Raw genomic sequence first — 9,747 nt, 5'->3', positions numbered from 1 at the left:
TCAGCGTCGCAGAATGAATCCGGCGGGAATGGGGCTCTGGGATAGTCGGGTACAAGCTGTGTCCCACGCCACCGTGCTGCTGTGAGCTTGGCACGCAGTGCCACGTCCGGTCTCTCCTCAAACATAGCCAGGGATAGTGATTCCTGGGCAGTTCACTCAGTAGCTAATTGCCGTTCCTGTGAAGAATTTTTTCCTGTTGTTCAACCTAAACCTCCCATAGTGCAGCTTGAGACTGTGGCCTCTTGTTCTGTCTGGGAGAAGAGGCCAAGCCCGGCCTGGCTACAGCCTCCTTTCAGGGAGTTGTAGAGAGGTCTTAGCCTCTTTTTCTCCAGGCTGAGCCCTCTGTGCTCCCTCAGCCATTCCTCATAGGACTTGTGCTCCAGGCCCTTCACCATCTTTGCTGGCATTCTCTGGACTCGCTCCAGTCCTTCAATGTCCTTCCTGAACTGAGGGCCCGGAACTGGCCGCAGTACTCGATGTCCACCACCTCCCTCATGCGCTGCCTCAGCCACTGCCCTGGGCCTTTCCTTTGGAAGGGCTGTCAAAGCAATGCCTGTGGAGTGCTGTGTCCTGGAGACTGCTTAATTTCTCTCACTTCTTATACCCTCATCCCACAGAGGAAATGCACTGAGCCCCATTCTAGTTGCCATCCGGCTTGTTCTCCACAGAGCTGGTTGTGACGGGGCTTGTTCGCCACCCTCATTTCTTTGCCCTCTTTTTGTCCCCTCAGCACCGCCCACTTGTTTGGTGTTTCTTAAACACGTTCCCAAATGTGGGGCTCTCCCATTCCTGTGCCCCTGCCAGTGCTTCCCTCTGCTCCTTTGTCACCAGCAGTTACAGTTGAATCAGCTGTGGGTGCTGGTTAAAAAACATGTGCGGAGTCACAAGCTGCTGATACAAGTAATTAAGACACAGATATTCATTCAACATTTGGTGAAACTGTTGTAGTATGTTGCTCTGACAAATGCTTAGTCAGTATTTAAGAAAAGTTTTTTACCCCCACCTTCTTATGTTGTACCATGAACTGTGCGGTACTTTTATAAGAACTTTCCAGGACGTGGGTCAGTGTTGTGGGCTACAAGAAAAAATGTAGTATGTGCATAGTTTTATTCTTGAAAGTAGTTTAGTTTTAGATGAAGTCACATGTGCTGAATATAGAGACTTTGAGACCACAGACGTACAAGAACTGGGATCTCAAATGCTTGATGCTATCAGACACAGTAAATTCACAGAAAACCCAGAGAAGGTGGTTTACAGCACAACTGCAATCTGTCCTGTATTGTATTCTGAAGGCCTCAGGAGGGCCAGTGTAAGAAAACCTTTGTGATGGTGTCCTGGTTAATCACATTCCTTGCTGAACCAAGGCTGTACACAAAGTATTTCAGTAAACCATATGAATAAAAGCAGGCAGTGTTAAGAGAACCAGTTCATAATAATTCTAAAATCTGAATAGGAACTCAGGAGTTTTGTAGAGCTGCACAGTGTGAAAACCAGCAAGCCTTCTCTTTAAGCCTAATTATGTGCAAGAGGGCCTGTTTCAATTCATGAACATATTTTTTCATTTCAGTGTTTATTTTCTATTCCTCTACTCCTGGATATCTACTTAATCTTTCTTTTCATAGCACAGTTCTGTACTGCACACATATGCAAATGTTTATATGGAATATGCTTAAATGGAATGTGTAGACTTAGCATGTATTTGGTATAGGACATACTAATGTCTGTCCAGAGAATGTACAGACAAAAGATTATAAGGAGCTTTCATTCCAAGAAGGCAAATGTATTTTCAAGCCAATTTCTTATAAACATGTTCTCTGTTTTATTTCTTACCATCAAAGGTTCTCATAAACATGAGTGCCCTCAAGTACATACTCGATTAAACAAAAAACATACTCTGTTTAAAGTGGCAGATTTGTGTTTCAGAGTTTCAAACTGTAAAGGGTAGACCCTCTGCTTGGTGTTAGAAAGTCGTGTTTAGGAAAAAAAAGTATGGAAAATTGAATATTTGCAATGAGCTCTGTGGTTTATATTCATGTATAGTGGTTCCTTCTGACAGACTTACTCTAACATCTGAAAAATCTGATTTCTTATGAGAAGGAAAACACCTGAAAATCTAATCTTAGGTAACAAAGTAACAAAAGTTGGTGTCCAGTATAAAAACTCTGCTATTGTTGCATAATGAGCACATTTCAGTAAATTTTAACTTAAACTTCTTTAAGTTTTTACTGTATTTAATTGCTGTAATACTGATTATTTTAAGACACTGACAGTTCAGTTCTTTTTAGTATAGTGTAGTGAAGCCCCCAAAAAACCAATATGACCTATTGGAAGAGTGCAGGATTAGCTTATTTCTAACAAATTGTAGAATCACATATAGATTATTTGTATATTTTCTTAGAAAACTGAGCTGTGTGACACTGCTCTCATTTCAAGTGCATACCTTTTAGTAGCCATACCCTGAAATAATTTACAGACCCCAAAATTTACAGAGACAAAGTGGCAAAAAATATTCCACCAAGAATCTAGTTTAAATTAACAAAAAACTGAAATAATGTTTTAAACAGTTCTCTCACCATTCACTAGATGGCAGCTGATCTTCAAGAATGGCTGGATTTCTCCATTCAGAGATAATTTGGAGGGAGTAGTCATCAGTTCTTGGAGAAATCAAATATTGTCCAGCATTGTCTTCATGACTAATATGAAACTGAATAACCAGCGCAGTGAGTGTTTGGATAATTTTCAGCTTCATTTCTTTTTCTTGTTGGCTTGTTGCTCTCTATTTCTGGAGAACAATGTTCCTTTCCCCCTGCCTTTCCCCCCATATTTAGTGCACCAGACTAACTTCTTTTAAAGGAAAATATAAATTATTAAATGTTCTAAAAAGAAAGAACAGTATTTCTTTGTTCTTTTTTTTCTTAATATATGGTTTGATGGACTAATGTTCAAAGTTCCCAATTATTATAGCACATGAAATAAAATAATTGTCTTATAATAATATACAATAATATACTCTCTCTTTATATATATAAATCTCTCTCTTTCTCTCTCTCTCTCTCTCTCTATATATATATATATATACAATACAATAATACTATTATTAGTTATACAATAATTCACTGCATACAAAGTAAATAAAATATTAAGCTGATTCTTTTTTTAGTAGGTTTTACCCTATCTATTACTGGAATGGACATTTTCATTTTAAATTGACAAGTTAACTGTGTTTTTAACATAGTCTTTTCTCATGGTGGTTGGATTTGAAGATGTGGTCTGATTGTTTATTGATCAAATAATGATAGCTCAAAGTGAGTAGCTGGCATATGTGTGCTTTAGAGCAGGATTTTAGTATTTTTGGAAGTTCTTTGACTAAGTATAAATGCTGTATTACACTTAGGCCAGATATTGCACATTTCAAACACCAGGCTTTATTATAACAAAGCCTCATAAATTAATAGTAAAGACATGCTTAGAAAAGGAATGGAAAGAGCTTTTGTATGTCTGCATGTCTTTCTAGGAGGGCCACCCTCAATGTGTTTACTTAATTTTCTTGTGAGCATCCAGTCTTGTATCTTTACATGGAAAAAGTTCCCACTGCAGTTAGGAATTTTGGATGGGCAAGGCCCAGGCCTTACAGTGTGGGAAATCTCTGCCTGCTGACAGAAGTTTTGGTGAAATTACTGCAGCTTAGGTAGAGACCATTGATGCTGCATCTCTACCAGAAGTCATTGCCATCATGGCAGATGCATCAGGAAAAATGTGTGTCTGCACCTGGAGCCTTCTAGTGGAAACCCACTTGTCTTAAGCTGCCAAGGAAAAGATTTTATGCTAAGACTCTAAATTTCGTTGGGATTGATTGGAGTCCCAACTGCACATTCCCTTCTCTAGAAACTTTGGGGTAAAAGCTTTTCAAAGAATGGACAATGGACAGCTGTAGATAATTTAACAGGATACATTTTTCAATTTATCAATATTTATCTTTAGCACCTTTTGATTGCTGCTTAGGGATGCTTGGTTATTGGTTTCAGTGAAATATATAATCCAGTGGTTCATTAAATCTTCTTTTGGATATGGAATAGTGAGATCCTCCTCTCCTACCCAGGCACTCTAGGAATCCTTGCTGTACCTGCTTTTTGAGCATGAGCAGAACTTTAAGGCCTTAGGTCTGAAGTGGGTTGTTCAGTAGACTTATTTTCCCGCCTAGAACTTAGCTTGAAAAATGTTTAACAATTGTTTTTACTCTTCCCTTCCTCCACACTACTGCTATGTGTTGTACTTTTTTCTCTCCTTTCCTCCAATTCAGATAGGTAGATCTTCTTCTTTATGTTTTTAGTTTTGCTTCTTTTTAGGTTTTGTGATAGGCCATATTGCTTTCTTCAGAACAACTATTATCACTTCCTCCCCCAGAGTATTCATGTTACACTATCACTTAGACTGATTTTTAGAGGAATGTATATGTCATTGAATCTTAGCTTAAAAACTCCAGCAAGATCAAGTTATTTACAATTTTTATTGATAGGAGTCAATAAAAGACATTGATCTACAAACAAATATTTTAATATAGAGGTAGCACAAAAACTAAGTACTAAATCAGCAGATAATTGGAGTAATTAAGACTGAGATATACTACACACATATATTACCCTGGCCAGCATCACCTGCACTCAGGTTATTATTTTTTTCAGGTACTTGTTTTGCTCTCCTCACTTGGCTTTGGCTCCTAATAATTGCTTCTTATGGTTAGGTTCAATGCCCTTATTTAAAGTATTTTTGTGAAATTTGAAATCCCTTCTCTTTGGAGACTGTAAAATTAGGTAAATGAATTAGCAATTAATCCATTTGTGTTATCATGGGAAACAATCAGCTCTTAAGAGGGGAGCTCAGTTCTTAATTATATTAGAAAGCCTTTGGTGCACTTGTTTTTGCTTCCTTTTGTTTCACTGCTTTTGTTCCCAAGGCCTCTCAGGACTGGAGTGCACTGATGGGCCTTAATCACCCTGACCACATTTACCTGGGCTCCCCACTCACACCTCTGCCCAGAGCCCCAAGCTCTATTTAAGCTCAGGCCTGGGTCTTTGTTCTGGGATGGTCTGGGCTGTTGGTTTGTGCCTTCACAGCTGTTGCTGCAGTTCCTGATTTGTTTGTGGACCTGCTTCTGTTGGTACAGGTTTGTCTGATGGCCTGGACTCTTGGCATTGTTCCTAAACCTGTATTGCTTGGGCTTAGGCTGTGCCTTGCCATCCTTCTTCTCAAGTTTGGTTGTTGGTTTCTGAGCTCTTCCAGAGCTGCTTTGTAGCATTGCTGATGTATCAATAGTATGTAGTAATGTGTACCTTAGAGCTTTTCTTTACACATACGGCCTTCCTTGTTTGGGAACTGTTTCCTTGTAAGGTTTTATGTTTTACTTGTATTCTGTCCAAGTTCTTAATAAACCACTGTCAGTTGGTGTGGGTTTCTGAAACCATTAGAGTTTTTGAGTAGCTACCACATACTGTCATCTCCTGTGACTTATTGGAGTATTGTGGAGTCCTGTTTGCATACCTTTATTCATAGTTTAATTATCTAATGGAATGCAGAGCATTTTATTCCATTTTAAAATTAAGGAAGCAAAGGCATTCTAAAAAGTACTTGTGATTAAATGTTATTATTACTATTTTTGGAGGTATTCTGAGTCTTGTGTCATTTCCCTAGTGTAGTGTCCTTACAAAACATCTTAATACTTGTCATAGCAATTCTTCAGCCTTTCATTTATGCTTTTGTACAAAGGCTGAGGGAAAATACAAGAAACATATAATACTTCTTCACTGGGAAGAATTTTTTAATTTAAGGGTTGTAGTTAGCTGTTGCATCTAGGTAATAATTTTGATTAAACTGGATGGAACTATTCTTTACCTATTAGTCAATTCTCTTTCTATAGAGAGGTATATGAATACCTCTCATATTCAGTTTTCTGGGACCTCTGAGGTCTTGGTGTTATCTGAGAAATGCTGATTAAGTTGGCGAAATTTGACTTCACCTTAGCACCAGTAATTTTATACAGATATACCCCATGTGGTGGTAAATCTTGAATTCTGTTAGTTAAACTATTGTGTTCTCAACTAAGTGCAATAAATTTGTTTTTTCTGCTATAAAAATTGTCTTTCAGGCATCAAATGCGCTTCAGTATTTAGAGAAGTCGTTTGTGTTCTTTGAGAGGAGCAAATAACAAAGTAGAAAGGGACTAACCAAAAAAAAGGTCAGGGGCTAGGGAATAGATGCCATGAGGGTAGTATCAAGTATGAAAGGGGAAACAGGTATTCTTAGAACCTGTGATTGCTCTGTCCTTACAATGATGCATGTATTCCTTACGGAAATGTGATTCTACTGATATTTTTGAGCTGTTGTAAATCAGAATAAATGTGTGTTTCATCCATATTTATGCACATCTCTTATCCTTTAGCTGGATAGGTGTTTTTTAAACTTTGGAGGGACAGTAAATCCAATTGTTGGTGAGAGGAATTGTCTATGAGGAAGAGAATAATTTTAGTCTTTGCCTTTGGGAGGGGTTTTATGCCTTCAGCATTCTTCTTTCCTAAAACAAATATCTTAGAACATAGTCATGTCCAGATACGGACATGTCTTCCCTTGGCATCGTCCCTTAATTAATTATTCAAAACTTGTATGAATTTTCACTTCAGTGTCTGTGTTCTTGCATTTCCATTTTGAAGCTCTCCTTGTCTGTTAAGGTTTTAAGATATTTAAGGCTGCTGAAATGAGTTGTCCTTTGTACTTCCCTCTCTAATCTCTGATGACTGATCTTACTGATGTGAGACTGTTGCAACCAAATAAAGAGAATAGGAATGATTTCTACATTGTCAGAAGTGTTCCATACCTCAGAAAACATTCCAATGCAAAATATTTCACAGAATGAGATCTTCTTGTAACATACTGACTTTCAGATGCTGGTAGTTAAGTAATGTCACCCAAATGCTGTCATGAACAAAAATGGAAGAAAACCATAGCAAGAATTTTTCTTGGCTTCTGACTGTGAAATCTGGAAGGTGCTTATTTTTATTTTTTTTTTCTTTTAACAAAGGTTGCAGAGTCATGCAGAAATAATGACTAAGTGATATTTCTAGATTCTTAGGTGTGATATAAAATTCCTTAGACTGGGTCTGAATGGTAAAGGGTTGCTATGCTCTTCCATTTTTAATGTCTCTTCCCATATCTTCTCTTTCTAAGGGTAGCAAGAATGCTAGTTCCTCACTAGTTTGGTTATGTTGCATAAAATTAATTCCGCTACTTTAGCAAGCATTGTGGGCATTGAATTGAATTTCTTATTTACCAAAGAAATGGAGACAAATGTTTAGCTTTATAAATCAACGTTGTAAGTGGATATAGAAAATGCATTTAAGGCATTGGGAATAACATGGATTCTGTTTCTTTGTTTTTCTGCCCTTCAAGAAGGCAAAGCTGAACCTGGAGAAGGATGTTCTCAAGAACAAATGATCTGCTGCCTGTGTGAATAACTTGGAGGCATTGATGATTGTAAGGCATGATATTTGCAATTACTTTGAATTTATGTAAGTGTTGGTGTTACCAAGGGCCACCCCTGTTCTTTTGTAAGACCTATAGAATGTATTACTTTGAAAAATTGCAGTGAGGATTTATTTTTCTTAATAAGGGAGTATTTTCTTCTAATTTTTCCTGGTGGAAGAATTGCAAACTTATCCTGTTTATTATATGATCAGCTTAGTGCTGTGATGCAGATGTCGTAATTAGACTTTGATCTTAACTCAAGTAGCTTTTTTTCATTCAAGTAACTAAGCAACATTCTACTGATGGTGTCTGTTTGGGGATCTTGCCTTGTGCTTTAGGGAACTGGCTGGCTAAAAATGTGCAAAAGATGATTTGATTCAGATACTTACTTTGTTGTTTTAAAATTTCAACCTAACTGTGTATTCAGGTAGGCATGGAGTTAGCAGAATTGAAAAAGGGGAAGACTACAAGTATTTGCAATAGCAATACCTTGTTCTGTAAAGGTTTAAACCTTTTTAACTGTGCAATAAGTAGTCCCATTGAAATATCGTCAGAAGCTTAAGAATGCTCTTCCAAATTCATGTTATGTGGGTCATTGACAGTGAAAACTTGTACTACTTGTGCAAAGAGAGATAGAGATGGATTTTTTTGTGTATCAGCCTATCAAGCCCCCAGACTGATAGGGCAGCTTGAAAAGCACCATGAACATTAGTAGCCTGAAGGAAATGTTGTTTTTCCAGAATCTTTCCCAAAGGAGGTTCTTGTCAAGTATAACTTTATTGTAATTGAAAATGATGATTAAGATTTGTGAAAGATTAAAGTGAATAACTAAAAAATAATAAAGCTGCTTGTCGAATTGAATCTTGTTAATGGGAAACAGCTGTTTGTTATTGTGGTGAATGTAGGTCTGTGAAGCAATATCAGTGAAATAATTAACCTGTTGAGGTTGGTGGAGCTGCATCCAGTCACAGCAGATTGAATTATGACTTCAAATGCCCTTGTTGTATTTGATGATTAGCAGAGTATGGATATTTTCCTTTCTAAAATGCAGTTGGATAAAATTTAGTTCTTTTTCATAAAGGCGTAACTTGACAAGCAGGACTAATGAAATTGTCACTGCATCAATTAAACCATCTTTGCTGTCTTTCTTCAATAAGCTAGATTCTTTAGTTAGGAAATTCTTGTTGGCCTGCAATTCAAAGAAAGAAACTATACAATATCTCAGTTATTCTCCAAGGAAACTTTTAAGTTTTTTCCCATTTTGGGGATTCTACAAAATCAGAATTTCTAAAATAAATTAGAAATTGTACTTTACTTTTGCATGAATCATATTTTAGAGGAGTCATCTTATGAAGCAAATGATATAATCATTAATAGCTGAGTACACTGTTGGTAATTTTTAGTGCAAATGTCCAGGAAGATTCCTTAAAGCATGTTAACTCATGAGACACATGTGATGATTCTCTTCCATAGATCTACAAGACTGAAAGTGACTACTGATTAAATATATCTGATGATGAATTCTCTGAAGACTAATTCTTTCCTTCTGACTGATCTATGTAGATCTGCTTCTTGGACAAATGCTTTCATAAAATTAAAGATTCTAATTTGGGTTTTTCCAACCTGTTATGAAGTTAAGCATCACAGTAGAAACACTTTTCCTCAAGTCATGCTTTACCCACAGTGCTTTGATTCTTAGCTTTTTTTGGACTTTACTTTCTCAGCCTCTTTTCAAAGCTGTTAGAGGTTGTGCTATTTTTAAGCACGTTTCTTAATTTTCACTTAAAGCTGGAGATCAGGCTGGATCTCTTAAAAAGCTCTAAATTCACTTACTTGAAGCCCAAAACTACATAAGCCATGGTTGTTTCCTACAAGTTTAATGAAAATAAGAGCCTCAGTAATAGCTTGCTTGTAGATTGGAACCAGCCCTTGGCTGTATTACCTGTAGCACTGCTAGCAAGAGGTTGAGAGTTGAAGTCCAAATTTGTGGAATTATGTTTGCTCCATTGTGTGTGGACAACTTTTTCATAGAAGTAGCTCAATAGGGGATCAGTTATCTCCCATGGAATTAATTTGAAAAATCCCATTAAGTATTGTGGGAGTTGGATGGAGCCCTGACAGCCAATTTAGGAAAAACTGTACTTTGCACAGAATAGAATGTAACTGTTCAAGGCATATTTGTGTGAAGCTTATGGAGTTCTACTGTGGAAGAATGTGTAAAAATTAATATAT

The sequence above is a fragment of the Oenanthe melanoleuca genome, chromosome 10, assembly GCF_029582105.1.
Source record: "Oenanthe melanoleuca isolate GR-GAL-2019-014 chromosome 10, OMel1.0, whole genome shotgun sequence".
NCBI classification, from domain to species: domain Eukaryota; kingdom Metazoa; phylum Chordata; class Aves; order Passeriformes; family Muscicapidae; genus Oenanthe; species Oenanthe melanoleuca.
Note: the sequence above shows the minus strand (reverse complement) of the source record.